The sequence below is a fragment of the Dermacentor albipictus genome, chromosome 1 (genome assembly GCF_038994185.2).
Source record: "Dermacentor albipictus isolate Rhodes 1998 colony chromosome 1, USDA_Dalb.pri_finalv2, whole genome shotgun sequence".
Taxonomy (NCBI): domain Eukaryota; kingdom Metazoa; phylum Arthropoda; class Arachnida; order Ixodida; family Ixodidae; genus Dermacentor; species Dermacentor albipictus.
This window is the reverse complement of record NC_091821.1, coordinates 466,510,151-466,530,494: the sequence shown is the minus strand read 5'-3', so window position 1 is coordinate 466,530,494 and position 20,344 is coordinate 466,510,151. Positions and strand designations below refer to the sequence as shown.

The 20,344-nt window shown below is 42.5% G+C and overlaps 1 long non-coding RNA gene across 1 annotated transcript; it reads right to left on the bottom strand.

Annotated features, from left to right (window-relative positions):
* Positions 1 to 11,009: 11,009 nt before the first annotated feature.
* Positions 11,010 to 19,735, bottom strand: LOC139054811 (uncharacterized). Its single transcript, XR_011511523.1, has 4 exons — positions 19,539 to 19,735; positions 18,320 to 18,372; positions 17,066 to 17,255; positions 11,010 to 15,991 (listed from the first exon to the last, which is right to left on the bottom strand). It is a non-coding gene; the product is annotated as an uncharacterized lncRNA (long non-coding RNA).
* Positions 19,736 to 20,344: the final 609 nt, after the last annotated feature.

Sequence of the window (20,344 nt, the reverse complement as noted above, 5' to 3'; positions counted from 1 at the left end):
AGAGAGAGGGAGAGAAAGCATACATGAAAAAGAACGCGGGAGTGAAGTCGGCAGACCAAGTTGCATGAAGGTCGGAACTTCCATAGCAGCTTCTAGTAACCATCTGGTGTGAGTGAGGGCGATTTAAGTCGGCATTCCAAAAACGTCTACTCAGAAAGCAGGCTTGTACGCAACAAATCACTTGCAATTAATTACTTGTAATCAGTTGCGTTTTCTTCGTAATTTTGTCATTTAACTATTGCTTTGTTTACTCGACAACGCTCACTGCGAATAAATTCCTCTTTTTCAATAACCAACTACAAGGAACCAGTTACATTTTTGACGAAACCAGCTATAGCAGGCGACGCAGCTTTGAATCCACAGGGATGAATCCACAGGGATGGAAACATGTACATGGGTTACTTCCTTCCCACAGTCAGCGTTCTGCGCCTAGGCCTCGATCACCTGATCGTGCCAGGCTTGTAGATTCGCACAACTCTCTTGGAAGTACGACCTCTGAGCGTTTCCCTTGAAAAAAAAAAATTATCTATCTCCCTTGCTCTCCTGGAAACGCATTTAAGAGGCCTTCGTAGGCGGCAAGGGCTGTTACCAACTGAAACCAGTGATATCACAAGGCACCTTCGCTTGGAACGGATTTTGTAACTAGCACCAGTTCCCAGACATTCTCAGTTAATATTGATTAATATATGACTTGACTTGGAGCACACATATTACTAACGTCATCTCACCTGCTAATAAATCTCTTGGTTTCTTAAAACGAAACTTAAAGCAAGCACCCACGCATGTGAAATTACTAGCCTACAAGACCATAATCAGACCCAAACTCGAATATGCATGTGCCGTATGGAGCCCTCATCAAGAATGTCTAATCAACGCATTTGAATCGGTGCAAAACCGTGCCATAAGGTTCATTCATTCAACGTATTCATATGATGTCAGCGTGTCATCACTGAAAAAAGAATCCGGACTGGTTACACTCGCTGATCGCCGTCGCATCTCAACTCTCTCTCTTTTTCATAAGTTTTATCATACTTCACTTAATCAACCACCATACATTATTCCCGCTGCCCGTGTATCACATCGCACTCGGCACGTGTACCAAGTTGGCCGCCCTCGCACTCATACTACCACTTTTTCAGGCTCATTCTTCTTTCGCGCAGCAACAGATTGGAACAACCTGCCCCACCAAATTGCCGCCATAACCTGTGCACCTACATTCATGCAAAGACTGACAGACCATTTTTTAGAATAAAAAATGAACAGGATATGCTATCTATGTGTGTACTAGATGGAATTATGTACTTAATTTTCGTGTGTGTTGTAACTTATGCTCTGTTATTTTTACTTATGCTCCGTTATTTTAAAAATGATGTATAATAAATACATGTATGTCCACCCCTTATGTAATGCCCCTATGGGGCTTTTAAGGTAATAAAATGAAATGAAACGAAATGATAGAAACGCATTGATGTTACACTTACTTCAACGAAACTGCTTGTTATGCATTAAAGCTCAAAAGTTACCACAACACCAATGCATTTAGTCGCACACTTTGGGGACGCATATATCGAAACAGGTGTTATCCTCAGGATTCGTTCCAAATGGACCTAACGTTCGAAGTCCCTAGCTGCAATTCACAGACTGCAATATGTGCCATAATGTAATGAGCCAAAAGGGCAATTAGCAAGAGTTTGTAATTTAGTCAAAATTCTTTTTGATTTCTTGAGCAAATAATGCGAGCCTATTAGAGTGTTCTATCTCAAGATCCAGAATTGTGCTACATGCCACGGGAGATATTTCGAAATTCAGTTAAGGATAAAAGAGAAAGAAAAAAAAAACAACACTCCATGTAGGCGACTCATATACACCTATTTTTGCGATTGCAACACACGAACAGTATTTAAGGGCTGAATGATATGCAGCGTTGTGATCGGTCGTTCGCCCCACGACATCCCTCGGTCACGGCTCGCACGGTTATGGGGAACGGGCCGACGGCCTCGTCAAAATGGTACTACGCGACACGGATGATTTATGACCAGCGCGGGAGTACCTCGTTCAGGAGAGGTTTGAGCAATTAGCATGATACGGCCATCACTTGTCAGCCGCAGAAATTGACATGGCCAAGCCGGAGACGTGGTCAGTGCAAAGATGCGGCCGTCACCTGTCAGCCGCACAAACTGGCATGTCCAAGCTGGAGACGTGTCCAGTGCGATGTCACGGCCATCACCTGTCAGAATACGACCGGAGCCAGCGTCCGTTTTCCTCCTTTCCCTGTTTGCGCCCAGTGATGTGCGTGCGTTTCCGACCAAGTTCCCCTTTTAGGGAAAAGGTAACCGACCTCCGGATTTGCGGGACCTGATGTCATCGGTCTCCTGACACCGGATGGGTGGGACCTGATGTTATCGACCTCCTGACACCGGAGTTGGGGAAGAGAGTAAACAATGATCACGCAAGGCATAAAAGGTGCTACGGACGGCGGGAGTGATCGGCGACTACCACTTCATGGTCAACTTTTCTGTATTACTTTGCATTTTCTTGTGCATTTGTAAATATATATGTTTGTCAAACGTCCTGAATATCGGACGCAGCCTCATGTTCACTTACCCAACCCCGAGGAGAGAGTATCCCACGTCTTGGAACCCCAAGTCGCAAAAGCAGCTTCATATTAACAACATAACATATTTGCGCACCTTTTCACAGAACGTCAGCGTTTACAGCGTCTGTTACGATTATAGTCGTTTAAGCCAAAATGGTTAACGTGTAGAGGGCATCGGAAGGAGGTTGTATCAGACGATGGCCCACAAATTCAAACGGCGTTTCTATTCAGCAATGACCGCTTCAGACGTTGATGCCAGGGAATGACCTACGGGCGATATTTCTGGTTTTCGCTCACCCCTTGCCCGAGACCCAGCAACAATTGAGTAACCACAATCTTGTGAGCAAAGTGCTCGTACATCATGACACAGTTCTCCTCTGTAGCGCGCACATTGAGCGAGCTTTTAGTGTCACGCCAGATGTCTTCACGAGAAAACGAGAGAAGATTTCCTAAGAAGGTGTTGAGAAGCGATTCTTAGCGAAGATAAACAGCGCGTAAGGGCTGCAGAGGACGCATTGAAAGAGCCCGGCCAGATCGTTCGTTTTACCGTATGTGGGCAACTTTAATAAAGTAGGGAAGAATGTACATGGTTAAATCAATCCATTACTTTTTCTTAATTTTCCATTTACTTTGGCAGGGCAGTAATTGGTAACCGTAATCATTACATTTTATAAATTACAATACAAATTACGTTTTTGAAAGAAGTAGTTGTAATTGTAATCGGTTACTTTTTTCAGTATAACGCGTACGAGTCTGTCAGAAAATCACAGGTCGTCGACGTATGACACGGCTGTTGCGGGCGACTCTCTCTGGCTCTCGTAGCGAGATCAATTGCAAAGGATACGTTCAATGGTTTCCTCGCTGCCGCAATGAGTGCTACAAAAATCTGCTGGAGATGAAGGTTGAGAGGGCCCGAGTTACTCCCTCAGCTTTGGCAGGAGCTGAAGGTATCGATTTTTTTTTTTTACGCGCCTTTCGGAAGATATTCTCCGCGTAGAATGTCCCGTAAGAAAAGTTCTGTAAAAATGCAGCAACTGTGCTCCCTAGTTGCTGGTTCTTATTTTGAGGAATGCGTGATGGTGGCGACACTTGCAAAGTTTTCAGAGACCGCTGTACTGAGCAACAGCAAGTCTGATCGCCAGTTCGCACAAGCCTTTACAAGTACAAGCACAAGTACCCGCGGTAGTTTTCAAGCAGCAAAGTCCTGAGCGAAACGGTGACGAAGTGCTGGAACACCAAAGACACAAACATGCACAGCAACACATCTTGTGACACTGACACATCTTGTGACACTGATTTCCTGCCAGAGCTCACAGAACTATGAATGCAATGACTGCTGTGCTTTTCCGCTGGTACCAAGGCGTCGGCAGTGAGAATCGTTAGCGCATAGTAGGTTTATGTTCTTTTTTTTTTTAGGAGTGACAGCTTTCATTGTCTACTTCACTCACTTTGGATGATTGGAAGAACGGCGTTCTGGGACAATAAACTGGAGAGGGCAAAACCGGAGAGGACAACACAAGTTGAGAGAAGGAGGGTAGAAGACCAGGAAAGGATGCGCAGATGTGGAGTAGAAAGGGAGAGGTACCTACGCCTGATGGATTGGCGTGAGTGGTGACGTCACTAAGTTAGACGCGGAAAGAGGGGAACATGCGTAAGCAGCAGGCCCATGGCAGGCCGCGTCCCTGATAGGTCTGCGTACGTACGGTGTGGCGTCGCCACATATCACGCTTACTCGCGCGTGTTACGTCGCCATTATTGTAAAAAAATATTAAATTATGGGGTTTTACTTGCCAAAACGACTTTCTGATTATGAGGCACGCCGTAGTGGAGGACTCCGGAAATTTTGATCACCTGGCTTTCTTTAACGTGCACCTAAATGTAAGTACACGGGTGTTTTCGCATTTCGCCCCCATCAAAATGCGGCCGCCGTGGCCAGGATTCGATCCCGCGACCTCGTGCTCAGCAGCCCAACACCATAGCCACTGAGCAACCACGGCGGGTTCTTTGTCAATTACGAGGATCGAATGGACCGACTGTTCTGAATCCTAGCAAAGTATCGATGCAAAGCAAAGCATGGCGCGCATAATTCGATATCGGCGAGGAGCCAGCGCGCGTCAGCGATGATCACCAGCTACTCCACGTTGACCGTTCCGAGATAGCCGACAGCGTGGGTTGTGCTAGCAAGCGTGGTGTGAGTAAGAGGTGCGGCAGAGAGCAGATATGGGACATAATGCATGAGATATCTGTTATTGTGGGACCATGAGAATGCCCAATCACGGCCTCAGCGGTACAACGAGGATAGTCAGGGACTATGCCTATTACAAGTAACACTGACGAGGTCATCAATACATCCGCGCTATTCAGAAAATGTCACGTGTCCTTTGGTTCTTTCACTGTAGTCTCGTTGTGTGAGTTCGCGACGAAGTTGTGCCCTGATAGTAAAATAAAAGCATTGATGTATCAAAGGAGTTGCTGTGGTAGTGTGACATTGTGTTTGGGAAGGTTGGAACGATCTGACAGTTGGTGCGCTGTGGAGTGGCGTCGGCTTTCGGCATTGAGGTTAGAAGCGATGCTGAGCGTGACATTAAACCAAGATAGGTATACTGCGGCAGAGACGTTGGCTTTGACATTGAAGTTGAGAGCGAAGTTAAGTATAGGATATTACGCCTGATATAGCCTGGCAAGGCAACGGGTTTGGTATTAGAGTGGAGGATTATTGGATGTTCTTGGCACAATGGTCAGGTGTGGCCAAAGAGGGACACGGTAGTGTGGCTGATGATGTACCCGTAATGTTTGCTGTAAAATACGGGATTGCATCTAGCTAAGCAGAACGGACTCGTTAAGGAAGCTATCACTGACTTTGACAATCGCCTACGATGGTTTCCGCCATATTTTTTTTTATATATATATACTGCGGAAACGTAACAGTGCTTCGCAGAAGACGATAAGTGGAACATTGCCGCTGCAATTACAAGTCCCTGTGCTCTAGGTGTTACGTAAACTGTAATGCATTTCTGACCAGGATAAAAATGTCAAGCGTTCCCTCTTACGCTCTCGGGTATCTCGTCTACACACCCCTGTTGAAAACGAAGTAGTCTGCCAGATTGCTGCCAGCTGTAGGATCACCGGAAGATGAACGGTGCGAGTTCCAAGTGCTACATCATGTATTACGCAATACCAAGGCAATCGCCGAGCTCAGTCTAACACCGCCGCGCTCAACCAGAAAGGAATTAGTCTACGGGTGACCCATTCTATATATATATTTTTAGTTTTTTTAGGCGTTAAGAACTTTCTCAGGAAGTTCAAATCTCTTGACAGCGACGTGTGAACTTGGCTTAGCCGCCTGCCTCGTCGGCATTGCGCATTATCGCAGTGGCGGCATTTACGCGATCGACACGTGACAGGGATGACGCACTCGCATACACGTCCCGAATACGAGCCACATATATAGCAGACACGATCATTTTACTGCGTCTACGCTTTCGTAAACGCTAGCGGGAGATCGAGGAAATAAATAAAAATAAAAATAAAGGGAGGCGGACGGGTAAACGAGCGAAAATGTAGACCAAAAAAAAAAATAAAAAGAGCACCTACCGGCAAACTGCGCCGGCAATAAAGATTCGAGCACGCGCGCTAGACGAGCACGCGTCGGTCGGAACGAAGCGGCACCTTTCTTTTGCGCCGCCAGGCCCGGGTTAGAACCTGAAATTGCGTTTCATCGTGTCAAATTCAGTCCGTCCGGATGAAGAGAAAGTAAAAAAAAAAAATGCGATAGAACGCTCATGCGCGGAAAGGGAACAGAAACGCAAAGAGGGGGACAGCCGAAAAATAAACGAACGTTTTATCGCTTCATACAAGGCAGTTGCGTGAGGCTCGGCGTTTTTTTTTTTTTTTCAGGGCGACGCTCGCACGTGGCCCGGCGGCGTCGTCCGCGCCTCCAGAACCGCGCCACTCTGCGACCGCGAGAACGCGTTCTGCGACAACGCGTCGCGATTTGTACGTCGTTTAGCAAACGCGTGCGCGTAAATAATTCTCGTGCGCGCAACATGAAAGGTCGTCGTTTTTGTAAGTGCGAAATGTAGAGAGGGGAGGGGGGGGGAGAAAGCTTTTTTTTTCTTCCCCCGTCACATCCGAACGATCTGAAAAGGTGACACGTAGAAACACATGAAGGGGAGATCATTGCGGATCGGCGCAGCTGGGTTTGATCGATTCTGATACTGACCTGCTGCAACGTTGACTTAGGGCTTGTTGTCGGGGACGTTATATACGGGGCGCCTTAGCGAGCACCTTCAACAATTTTTAAAGGTTGCGTGTGGTTTAAGCACAGCTTCACATCCAGGAAAATTATGAAATTTATTACACGTTGATCGAGCGGAATACCGTTCGTAAAAATCAAACAAACAATGAAACGGTGTCGCAGTTAGAACCTAATTAACATATTAAATGTTTTCAGAGTACTTGGTTTGCTGAACTATTCAAAATTGGAGCACAACTCCCGCTTCAACATATAGGAAACACTAATATAGCCTATGCGTTAATTTTGTCGTCGTTAAATCAAAATTTTGAGGTATGAGAAGACAGTAGCACAATGAAGTGACAGTGACAAGAACTTTATTAGTGTCCTGAGGAACTTGATTGGGGGGAACCGAAGGCTCCCCGATCAAGTTGGTGGCTCCGCCCACGACGGGACAGGACGATGGTGACTCTCCGCGACGTCGCGGGCCCTCTGGACGGCCTGTAGTTGGCTTGGGAAATCCGAGCTCTTCAGCAAGGCGTCCCACTTGGACTTGTTATGAAAGTCGGAGCCCGCGTTATACGGGCACAGCCAGAGCATGTGGTCGAAGGAGCAGCACGCCTGACCGCATTTGGAGCACGATTGCGGAAAGTTCGGGTCTATCCAACTCAGCGCAATGAAGTAGTCAAAATTTGTTAAGAGGCTGTAGACACGTGTCCGGTGTCCCTCCCCCCTCCCTCTGTAACATATATGATACGTTGAGCATTACAAGGTCAAAACGTGTCACCCGTTCCGTTTATTGTCGTTCTGCGGTGAGGTTACGCTTGCCCGTGCCAAAGCGCCTTGGGTTTCTTTCGAGGAAAAAAGACCTAATGAGATCTTGAAAATGGTTTTGAGTGCTGTCGTGTTAGTGCTCTTTGTGCAAGTGTTCTTTCTTTACCGTCTACGTTTTTTTTTGCATTACTTCTTCCTTGAGCGTAACCAAAAGCAAAAGTAAGCGAGACAAGTGAAACTGACCAAACGAGCTTTGCTCAAATCCGCTACATGAAGAAATATTCTTGTAAGAAAGAAATTCGTGTTTACTTGGATGCAGAAGAAGGTAAGAAAAAAATTCGTACGGGCTTCTCGAATAAAAGCGTTCTTATTTAAACAGCGTTCCCCATTGTTCAGCATTGAAAATCCTGAACCGGAGGAAACTCACGCTCACGACAGTTGCTCTCGCAGTTAAACTAATCAACAGTTGAGCGGTTTCCCGCGGAAATACTTTTCTTAATAGCCTGAAGCAACGAAGGCGCACAGCGTAAACACACAGGTTTGACGGAGATTTGTGATGAATTACGGCAACGCAGAGCATATATATTTCTCGCGAGGTTACACTTGGTTAGCAGGAGCGAATTCCCGGTAAAATCTGAAATCCCATCGTTGAACCAGGATGGAGTCTTTTTCATCAACTCCAAAGCTTTCTTTCCGGAGTACCAGGATATGGTATCCAGTTTCTCGCGTTCAGGCTTGTGCCAAATGACGCTTTGGTCCTCATAGCTGTAAATTCGGCAAAATGATCATTGATCCGCTTCAGCAACGCAATTCAGAGTCCAACACAGTGGGGCCTCAACAATCAATTCCGGAGTATTACTGTGGTTAATGGATAATCATCCCATCCGGATGCGGTCACCGTGGACGGGAGTCGAGCCCACGACCTCATGCTCAGCAGCAGTCACTGAGCCACCACGTCACGTTTCTTGAATATATATATTCTCCGGCAGCGTCTCAGAAGAAAAAGTGAGATCTACAGATATTCGTTAAGTGTCATCATCATCCTACCCTCATGTCCACTGCGGGCGAAGGCCTCTCCCAGCGATCTCCAATTGCCCCTGTCTTGGACCAGCTGATTGCAACATTCCCCTGCAAGTTTACTAATTTCATCACCCCACCTAATTTTCTGCCGTCCTCGACTGCGCTTCCCTTCCCTTGGCACCCATTGCGTAACTCTAATTGTCCACCTGTTATCTGCCCTACGCACTACATGGCCGGCCCAGCTCTATTTTTCCTCTTAAAGTCATTTAGAATATTGGCTATGCCCGTTTACTGCCTGATAAACACGGCTCTCTTCCTGTCTTTTAACGTCACGCCTAACAGTTTTCGTTCCATCGGTCTTGGCGCGGTTCTTATGGAGCTTCTTTGTTAATCTCCAACGTTCTGCCCCTATGTCAGCATCGGCAGAATGCAATGGCGGTACACCTTTCTTTTCGACAACTGTCGTAAACTTACAGTCAGGATTTGGTAATGCCTGCCGTATGCACTCTAACGCATTTTTAATCTTCGGTAAATTTCCTTCTCATGATCAGGGTCCCCTAGGAGTAGTTGACATAGACAAACATACTCCTATACACGCTCTAGAGGCTGACTGGCTATAATGAATTTTTGTTTCCTTGCCAGGCTACAGTACTTCATATTACCCTTGTCTTCTGCTTCTTAATCTTAAACCCCACTCTGGCACTTTCTCGATTAGGGTCCTCAATTGTTTGTCGCCATTCATCTCCAGTGTTGCTGAACAGGACAATGTGATCTCCAAACCGAAAGTTGCGGAGATATTCGCCGTTGATTCTTGCTCCCAAGCCTTCGTAGTCAAATAGCTTGAATACTTCTAATCATACAGTGAATGACATAGGAGAGATTGTGTCTCCCAGCCTGACCACTTTCTCGACAAGTAATCTTCTGGTTTTCTTGAGGAGAACCAAGGTAGCTGCGAAATCTTCGTAGATATTTTACAAGGTATTCACGTATGGCTCCTGCACTCCTTGATTACGCAATGCCTACTGGTATCTCTACTGAATCAAATGCATTTTCCTAATCTACGAAAGCCACGTATATAGGTTGGTTGTACTCCGCAGATTACTGATTTAACTGACTAATGACGTGAATGTGATCCGTTCTATAATTAAATTTCGTTAAATTTACTCATACGTATATAAGGGTACACACTAAGAAAAAAAAGAGTACCTCTTACTCTTTTCGGAGAGTCTGGATTCGCCACGTATACGACACACTTTGTGGGAGACACCCGAACTCTCTTTCGGCAGAGAGTCCCGAGACTATCCGTGCTCAATACAAGGTGTTTGCGTGACTCCGCACACAACAGTCATGCACACTCTGTTGTAATAGTCGCCTATACCCTCTCAAAAGGGTTACAAGACTAGTGCTGAGGGAGTCCGTTAACAATTCTAAATGAGTCGAACGACTCAAGATAAAAGGGTGACATGACCACTGCTGAAGGATTCGGTCAACTCTTCTTGACGAGTCTGATGACTCCAGCAGTGTGTGTCAAGTTACCCTTAGCGCGTGGTGCAGGACTCTTGTAAATGGAGTAAAATAACTAATCCATGTAAGTCGTTTGACTCTCGGATGGCAGTGTCGAGCCGCTTTTCAAAATGTGTCACCAACTTTTGCTGTAATTACACATGACTATGGCTAGTTCTCAAGATGGATACTGTGAAAAGACAACATATAAGAAAGAACCCATAGCAAACTTGCCAAAAAGGACGTGGCAGGTTAGCAACAAAATGTTAACATTTCATCACCCTTTGTTGTCTTCTGGAAAATTCAAATGTATTAGTCAGCACAGAATCACCATGAAAGCAAGACAGTTCTCATTACCATTAAACTGGAATCAATAGCCAACCAAGCAAAACAGTCTTAAATAAACATCCAATATGTAGCCTGCAGGTGCATATGCATGACACTGCAATGCAACTCAGAACCATAATGAGACCCCAAAATATTATGTAACTCATGTAGAAGTTCAATTCAGCACTGCACAGGTCTCTAATGTCAAAACATTTATAAGTTAAACCTATTTCACTGTTCTTCGAGACGTGTTTTTATTTAGAACTTACGATTTAACATTTTAAGCAAGTAAGCTACACATAACAAATAAAGAAGGCCGCACTTATGTACAAAGGAGACCCAGATAATCAAGTGCAATAAAAACAATATTCCAACTTAGATTACATAATCTATGCGTTATACTATGCTTGCTGAAAACAACTGGTTGGCAATTGATAATCCAATTTAACAGTAAGAACAGCTGTCTTACCTTATGGTACTCTTGTTGGCACTTTTCCCCCACAACTTGTGCGTGTTAGCGTCAGTTGAAAATTGATCTGAAAAATACCACATTAAAAAGTTGTGCATCAATTTTATTGTCATACAACATGCAACAGTGTATAAAAGCTTCACAACAGATAATATTACAAAAATAAATAGAGCAAAATTTATACTAATTGTTTATTTATGTTGACAAACATACTTTTCAAGACGAAGTATAATAGCTGACAGACAATTTCGCAGATTGCAATAACCACTAATACAAAACTTGCCATAATGCAAACACGCTGACAAAATATGTAGCACAGGTAGCTGTATTTTGTTACGGCAAAGATAGCACATGAATAATGAGGACAAGGGAGTTAGCAGAACACAAACTATACCCAGCTGCATGCATGCAGCTGTAACAATACACATGGTGCACCGAGGTCCAAAAGAAACAAAGGAAAATGTGAGGAAGGCTTCTTTTACTCATCACAAGCTATCCTGTAAGAGCAGACAGATTATGCACTGGCTGCAATGTACCCTCAGCACATACGTAAATAAGTTCCATTAGATGCCACATTTACAAATCACTCATACAATGTTCTTGTGATCGTCCTTATTCCGATTTTTAACTTGGAAAGCATGACTGAGTTATGTAATGCTTCCCTACACTTTCGCACATATGCAGAAAGAAGTGTTTCTATAAACACGGGAGATCATGGAAGGATGACCGACACATACTTCTTTTAATTCTTTTGTCTTGGTCTTTATGATTATCTACCACAGTAGTCTTTTGTAGAGTGAAACACATTCAGATAATAAATACACTGTGGGCAACAAAGTGTGAATACCTGTTCTTAATTTCTACCTTTCTCAAGTGTCCCACTAAGGTAAGATTGGTGCAAAAAATTGTCTTCCCAATGTATGCGTTCCCACAAAACAGGAGCAGATGATAAGCCACATTAATGGTGCGTGAAATAAAACATCTGTTCTTAACTTTCTGTTCTTAACTTACCACTGCCATTGCAATCTGGTGCGATTTTCTGCTTTGTTGTGTACTCTAGCACAGGTGCTACGCAGTTCACTTGGTGCCCAAAGCAACTCTCACACTATAGCAGAATGTCAATTTTGTTTTTCAAATTCTAAGCGAAACTCAGGTTATGGGGGACAATTGTAAACTTATAGTTTTGCTTTGTATCTTCATAATGTTGTAGAGCAGGGTAGAAAGCAAGAACAGATATTTATAATTTGGGGTCCCATTGTGTATTGCATGGATATGTTTCAATGAATGATAAAACTACTTGGTAGATAAGGGAATTAACTTCGAAGTCTACCATATCAGTAACTGGAAATTTTATGTGTAATTGAAATTTTGTGGTTCCCAGTGATGAAGAAACAGTTTTGATAATATGTGCCAAGGAAACTAAGTCAGTCATGCTCACAAAGGAAACAAAATAAAAACAACCAAGATTGCAATAAGTTCCAACTTGCAACCAAAAGTGAGACACCTCACATGACTGACTTATGTATTTACTGAGCATGATTTACATCTAGCGCATAATCTGCTTGTACAAGATGACGAACAATTAGTTACTGTTGCTTTCTCTCTGGGGCATTTGGCTCTTCTGAACACATGCACAGTGTGTGGCAAAGCTTCGTGGATGTAGCTGGGCACAGCTGTTATTCAGCATCAGTCTGTTCTTATGGTCCTGTACTATTATCATTGTAATTTATAATTAGCAAATAGCCTAACTATTGGGTTGATCAGCTCCATTTTAAACAAAACATACTGACAGATTTCCCTGTTGATCGCTAACAAAGTGATGGGTACATCATTTCAGATTTCAAGAAACAGCTGTGGAACAGAACAAATGCTGAAGACAGAAAATCTACAATGACCAGTACCTTTTTTATTAAATGCCATGTACTAGCTTTTTCTGCAATGAATACCATTATAACCAAAAATTGTAGCCTGAAAAAATAATTGGGAAATATTTACAAAAGTGACAGAGATTAGAACTGCATGTTAATTACATATGTCTTCTTAAACAAGATCACAATAATTGAAGTTTCATTAATTTTAGCAAAACACTGACATCCCATTATTGAAGCTAGTCAGTGCTGAAGGTATTGTTAGTTTGTAGGAGTCCTCAGACTGGCAGCTCTGAAATATTTGTCACCATACTTGGTGGAACATGCTTTGCTCTTTCGGATATTACTTTGCCAAAAAGCCTTCTGTAATCCTTGTAGGGCAATTCTGTGTGGAAAAGAAATCTATTTGATCATTACTTTTTGGGTATATGTATCTCAGAACTGGTGCTAATCTGAGTTCTTACAAAGTAGACGTTATTGAGTACTGTAATTCTAATGCCTGCCACAGCTAAAATTTATGTTAGTGAAAATTGTCGCACTGCAATGAAGCAGTTATGTTCAATAATTAGTGGCAGTCACCGGTGAAACACTCAGTACAAAACACAAATATATGGAGTCAAAATTTAAATGTCCAACAAAGTCACGTCTCAAGTCTACATTTCACAGAACTGTCTTTTTTTCTGTTAGTGTGCCAATACCAATCGCACATTCACAAACATTTTAGTATTGCACTTCTGGTAAATGCAGGAAAATTCACCGTCTTTAACAGAAGCCCTCGGGAAGACAGCCCATATTCGCTTCGACAAGAGGACTTGCCTTAAGCTTTGCGTCGCTATGTTGTAGGTCACTGTAGCAAGGGGAACGTTTTGCTGATTGAATATTACTCGAAATATTTTTATTATTTGTACTAGAGGTTTCAAAAGAGAGCCAATCGTAGAGGTCTTCATGCAGATTTCATATATTCCATTAGTTTTTGTTTAGCTGCTTCGTGAGTTATGTCCTATACAACGGCAAAATACATAGTGATATTTGCGGGCACTTTCTTGTGTATTAAATTTTCACAAAAAAGCAGTGTGCTGCAGCTAACTCAGCTCCCTGTAGACTGCCAGGTGCCGATATCTATTCAAACAGCACGTAAAGTTACTAGAAGTATGCAAGATTAGTAGGCAGGCAGGCAGGCCTGCTACTAAAATTATTGAGAATACTTCAATAATTTTTTCTCACAATAGCATGAGAATAACCTCGTGCTTTATAATTGTCCCATACAAATTAAATTTGGCATACATACTCTTCAAGATAAGCAGAATACCAGTATCTAATTGAAATTGCAATCTAAAAATTATTTAAAGTGGCCTAATATTTTTTGCATAATTCCAGTAATTGTACAAGCTGTTTGGATAGGTATCGCCACTTTGCGGTATACACCTAGCTAAATAAGATACAGCATGAAACCATTTGCGAAACTTTTACACACAAGTGCCCATAAAAATATATTGCCACTATGTAGGACATAACTAAACACCAGCTACACAAAAACCAATGACAATTCAAATCTACATAAAACTGCCTATGAATAGCAGTACATTCAAATTTCTAGTACAAATTAAAAAAGTTGTTTCGAGGAGCATTTCCCCTTAATAAGTGGGTGTCAGTGTTTCTACCAAAGGGTTACAAAACTCCTTGAGGCATACCATAGGGAGTTTTATAAATAGCACACACATGCATCTGTCTAAAAAGTCCCATGCCCTGCTTGCATTCCTTAGACATTTTTCTGCATTCTGTTGTATGTCACCGTTTGCATCCCTTAACACTGAGGGCGCAAAACCGAAAAACAGCCTATTAATACACTTAATTTTTAGCCTGTAAAGGGGTTGTATGCGAATGGGGGCAGCCAACTCTAGCATGAGAATAAACAAATATTTGTTCTCGCATTAATGAAACCAGTCAAAATATAATCTCGCAAATCTGGAAATGAATGCACAAAGAACCTTGCTGATTGTTACATTAGTGTCCCGAACAAGATCTTTTGATGTTTATAATTCCTAGTTTTATTCACTTTCCTCTAGTAACTGGGCTTTGACCTAGAATACTCAGTGTAGGAGACTAACCCAGGCCTGGAAGCCAATATTTAAATCTGAAATAGACATTCATCCCCCGACCACATGGCACTGCTACGTCATCAGAAGAAACATGCATCCATGGACATATAGTCTGTAAAATTTTTACATGATCTGTAGCGTTACTCTTGCACTAACAAATTCTGAAAATTACGAAATACATCTGCTATTTAAAGCACTGCTGCAAACTCGTGTGTTTGAGAAATGCAATACTCAAAAGGTGTAATACAACCAATGTGTGCATGAAACCTATGCTGCCTTTGACATTCGTCAGTGTGGCAAATAAGCACTGAGAAATGCCAAGGGTATCATAGCTTTCATGTCTCAAACCTTGTATGCGAGTACCAGTATCTTTGCAGTGAAAGAAGTCACATTATTACCAGACTTTTGAGGGGAACCAATGTTTCTCTAGTTCAATAGTTTCTTTCTTGTGCTCCTATATCCTTGAGTTTTTAAAAAATAATGGGTGCTTGAAATAAGTACTCTATATTGCTCTTAAATTTATCCTGCACCAGAGCCCGTGTTATGTTACATTTTTTGAACACATTGCAGTGCTGTAGATTATCAAAGGAAGAAAAAATGCCGTAAGTTCGTATTTTAGCCTTCCGTACAACAAGAATTAATAACCTATCAATTACATCCACAAGTACGAAAGAACTACGAGAAACGGGGCTTAAAGGCAGGTATACATTAGAATAGCAGGGGCTGATGGTGAGAATTCTAAGAGAAAGGAACTATTAAAAACTAGATACTAAAGACACATATGAATTATAACAGAAATATTTACAAAGAATTTGAAGAGACAAATAGAATGTCTGTTCAAATCACTCCACCCCAACATTCATCCACGGTTCGATAAGTGATCACAGCCGGTGATGCTGTTTGGATAGATGGTAGGTGAGGCACAGCTGTGAAATAGGTAGCACATGTAGAGGGGTCACCAAAGGTTGCACGCTGGTTGCACAGCAGGTTGCCTTGATCTCCGGACTCCCTCGACCCTGATGTGTTGAGCCTGGTTATACGTCGTTCGCAAGAGGCCTGGCCCGAGTGTGCGGCATGGCTTGGGTAAAATTTCGAGGCAACCTGAAAAACACAGTTTCATATATTAGCACCAAAATATTCTGTACCATAGGGCAAATCTGAAGTTTACCATCTGCACATAGCAGATGATGAAAACAGACACAAGTCACCAGACTCAAGGTATATAAATGTGCAAAAGTGGAAATGAATGTGAAGAGCTGCTTATAGGATGGAATCCTTCAATTTGTCTTTTGTGGATCAATAATAGTATCTTAACATAAAGTCAAGTGTACATGACCCTCCCTATTTGTGTAAGTAGGCTATTCCATGCCAGCTGTTCCAACCTGGCACACAACCACTTGGAATTTCTTCTTGAAAACTGAGGGCCTTTCATTATAGAAAAAATCTCAATTTCACACAATACTGGAAGAAAAAAAAATTTTACTGCCATAAACATTATGTCAAATTTCGTGTAATGCACCAAAGTATGCATCATAAAATGGCAGCCAGAAATTTGGTTATTTCATTAAGAGGGCCAAATTTTTAACAACGAAGAGAGGCCTTAAACCAAAAACTTGACTGCTTATTAGCCACTGCTCAGTTTATTATGGCTGATTAAAAATGGACAAAATGGCTTTTTAACTTTATTTTCACAAAAGTGACCTACAGCAAAAGCTGCAAATTTATGCAATCCATGTGTTTAGGACTTGTGCTGTGTGCAAGAATGGTATCAGAAAGATACATTATGCAGCAGTGCAGAGAGGAGGATGAACTTGGAAAAGAAGACAGTTTTGGTGCACGTTTATCGGCCTGCTTACCATTGAGGCAGCCCTAGTAAATTTATGCCAAATACCATGTATGAGCGTACATTGTATTCTTTTTAAATTGGTAAAGCTTTATCAAAGTAGTTTTTGTGTTAAGCAAAAAAAAATTGTGCAAGTGGTCTCTTGCAGTTTGAAAATTTACATCGCATTTCGTCTAATACACATAGCCTCTTGGCGGCTAAGACAAAATGCATGGACTTGAGCATCCCTGCACAGATAGCAGGGAGTGTAAACTACTTCGAAGTTACGTCTTTCATTGCTGAGTGACAAGCCATTTCACTCAAAAAGACGTCACTTAATTACAGGTATTTACCTGAATCTTTCTGTCCGCTGTCAGCCTGCTGGCATCATCACTAAGGCTGCCAACTCCCTAGTGGACATAGTCGGGACATGGTGGCAGCAGGATGCAGTGGCAGAAGCCGCCAAAGGCTCCCAACTACCTCGTGGACGTAGTCAGGACAGGGTGGTGGGAGGACACAGGGGTAGGAGCCGCCAGAGTGTACCTGCAACAAATTTGCACAAATGTTCTTAGTCCTACCATGACATGATTTACAATAAAACTGAGCTGTCTGTGTAACATGGCTACCAATACAAATAAAGGTAAACAGTTAGGCCCTACGACACAACTAGAAGCCCAACAAAAAAGAAACGGTACTTATGTTTATGAAAATCCAAACAATGAAACAAAAAATGTGTAACCGGTTTGTGCATGGAAGCTCGGTTGAAACCTGAGCTCATACCATCAAGTGATCTGCTAGACAACTGCAAGCCTGCCACCTAAATATGTCATTGTAAATTATTTTTACATGCATTATGTTAAGCTGCATTAATACAAGTTCAAAATCTCTTAATATAAGTAAATCACCAAGCTAATTCAATTAACGAATTCCAGTGGTCGTTAATGCAACAAAAGGCAAGCTCGGAATAAAGCTGGCTAAACTGGGCAGTGAAAAATAACAATGTGGTTCTCTACATCTTGTTTTCCTGGCTTTCGCTTTAGCGCTGGAATATACAAGAATTTTGACATTCCTCATATTTCACCCTGCTAATTTTTATGCCATAATGCATAATACTTCAGCAAGAGGAATAATGCTTTCTTTCAACCGTAAATAGTGATAGAACAAGAAAATTCATTGGAGCCAACGTTTTGAGAAGAAAAATCTCCTTCTCTTTGTCGAAATATTGGCTCCAGCGGTCCTTGTTCTACGGCTCTTCATCAGTTCAAGTCTCTTGTCCTCCTGTGTACCTCTGTACTTTCAATGTTATGTCAATGAAACTGTAATAACGGATCATTAGTAAATGTAGCTGATGAGGAACTTGGGCTTGTTGGTAGATAAACGACAGAGTAACTGTGCAACATAAAGATACGGACAAAGGAGGCTTGTGTGTGTTGTCTCCTCCAGCCATGTCCCCCCTTTGGGTGATTACTCTGTCTCAATGTAAAACTGTTACCCTTTGCACAATAATAGTAAAATGCATAAAGACAGGAAAGTGGACACAAAAATTACAACAAATAGCATCATATGCTAATGAGATATGCAAAAGTGCCTGCTACGATTTGTCTCACCCATAACGTGCTGGTAAGATGGTGACTTCTGGCTGTTGCCATTTCTTGAATACCTAAAATAAAATACATTTCAAAATTATAAAAATATACAGGACAACAGCAGTAGCCGAGGACATAATGCATTGTTTAGTACAAGAAGGTCAACTAATCTCCGATACACGGCAGACGAAATTTCCTTTAAGTTAGTAGAAAAATACAACACACTTCATTTCATTCAATACTGTCAGCGTTTCTTGCTACAAGAAAAAAGGTATTTCTGCATGGAAGCAGCTAAATAATAAATGGCCTTCTACTTTTACAAAATATGTTGCAGCGACTAAGCCAACTACAGCTATATATACTTAAAATTGCTGTATGCACATTACAATAGCCAAGACAGGATAAACTTGGGTTCATATGCAGCTCACTGGAAGGTACAACTTTGCAATCAACTCATTTCTGCTGAGCAAATATACACACTAACATAAAACTACACATAAAAGGACCTTTTTTTTTTCATAAACCACCGGACTCAATATAAAAAATCCAGTAGCAATAGTACAATTTTACCACATAACACAGCCAGGTTTTGTAAGCGTAGTAGGATTTACTATATAAATGTTGCAGCATATTCATGCTTTTAAATTTTTACAACCGTGAAAATAAAGATTACGTAAAAATAATACATTATATATAGGCTTAGATTGTGAGCTAATGTGTTTTCTACTTACAGCCAAATGCACAAAAAGTTTGTTCTCTTTCAGCGCTTTGAAAGCGCCGTGTCTGTTCGCTTGTGCATGCAGCCGCTTAACCGCTCTTAAAATATCTGTGCTGCCACATCGCCTTACACTGCCATACAGCGTTGTAGCGCTTTTATTATTCGCGGCAATATACCTAAAGCGCTAGTAAATCTTCAGAATGCACAAGCTGCCCTTTCGATTACCTGTCTTCGCCACGCGAAAGTCACACTGGTGCTAGTATTGTATGTACACTTCAAGTTACGCAGTACTTGATATTCTACGGATTTTTCGATGCGACAGGCCACTCGTCACTAGAGTCGTTAAGAACGGTGTTTATCCTGAGGCTTCCGTCTGCCAGTAGTATTTCCGCATACATACGCGCACGCATGCCTAAGAAACGTCTGTGAACTGCCAAGAGAAACATGGCGCAAAATGTAGCCGTACCGGAAGGGCCGAGTACGCACCGTTTGTAAACTCGGAACAAAAGCTGATATGCTTACCTGAGACGTTAAGAGAATTATGGCACAGGTCACTCGCCGCTGGTAGTCGTTCGTATGCATCTGGTCGTCTCTGTCCGTTGCGATCTCCCATATCACAATGAAAGATGCAGTGCAAACCGCAGCACTTCGGGCGCTTATCGGCGATACGCTGCTGCTGGCGGCAGTCCCCTCGTCGCATTCACACAGCACGGACAGAAGCTCCCACCGTAACTTGCCACAACGCTTGGTTGCAGTCGCCCAGTGATTTCAGAACCACTCAACGACAACGTACTCGCGCGTGATGCAGCACAAGTTCAACATGGCGTCATGCTGTTGACGGCTTCGGCTTTGGATCATTTTGTATCTGCACAACTGGGCAAAACAGTTGCGCTAGTTTCGGTTTTGTTTCCTTGCGTTGAAATAAAAACTGTTTTGCTCGCTGATAATTTTACGTCACTTAAGTAATGTTTACGAATGAAACAGCCATGAATTTAACACGCGTCTTGAAATACCCGCTACGTTCACTTGGCAGAAGCAAAATTTTCTCGTCCGAATGTGGTTGTGTTTTAAATATCTATCGCTGGGCTGTCGGAGCGTGCTCGAAGTCTGAAGACACGGCGTAATTGTCCTTAATTTGCTTAGCTATAACGGTGCGGCTGCCCTTGATTTCTGTCGAGTGCAGTTTGCTCTGATGTAAGGTAGAACTACAAAGCCGCCTATGTTACTGAATGATCTAGTGCACCTGAAGCTGCCAGAACTCCGGTATTTCCTCCACAAGTTCTTGCGACTGTGTGCCGCTCTCACGAAATGCGAGCGTATAGTCATTT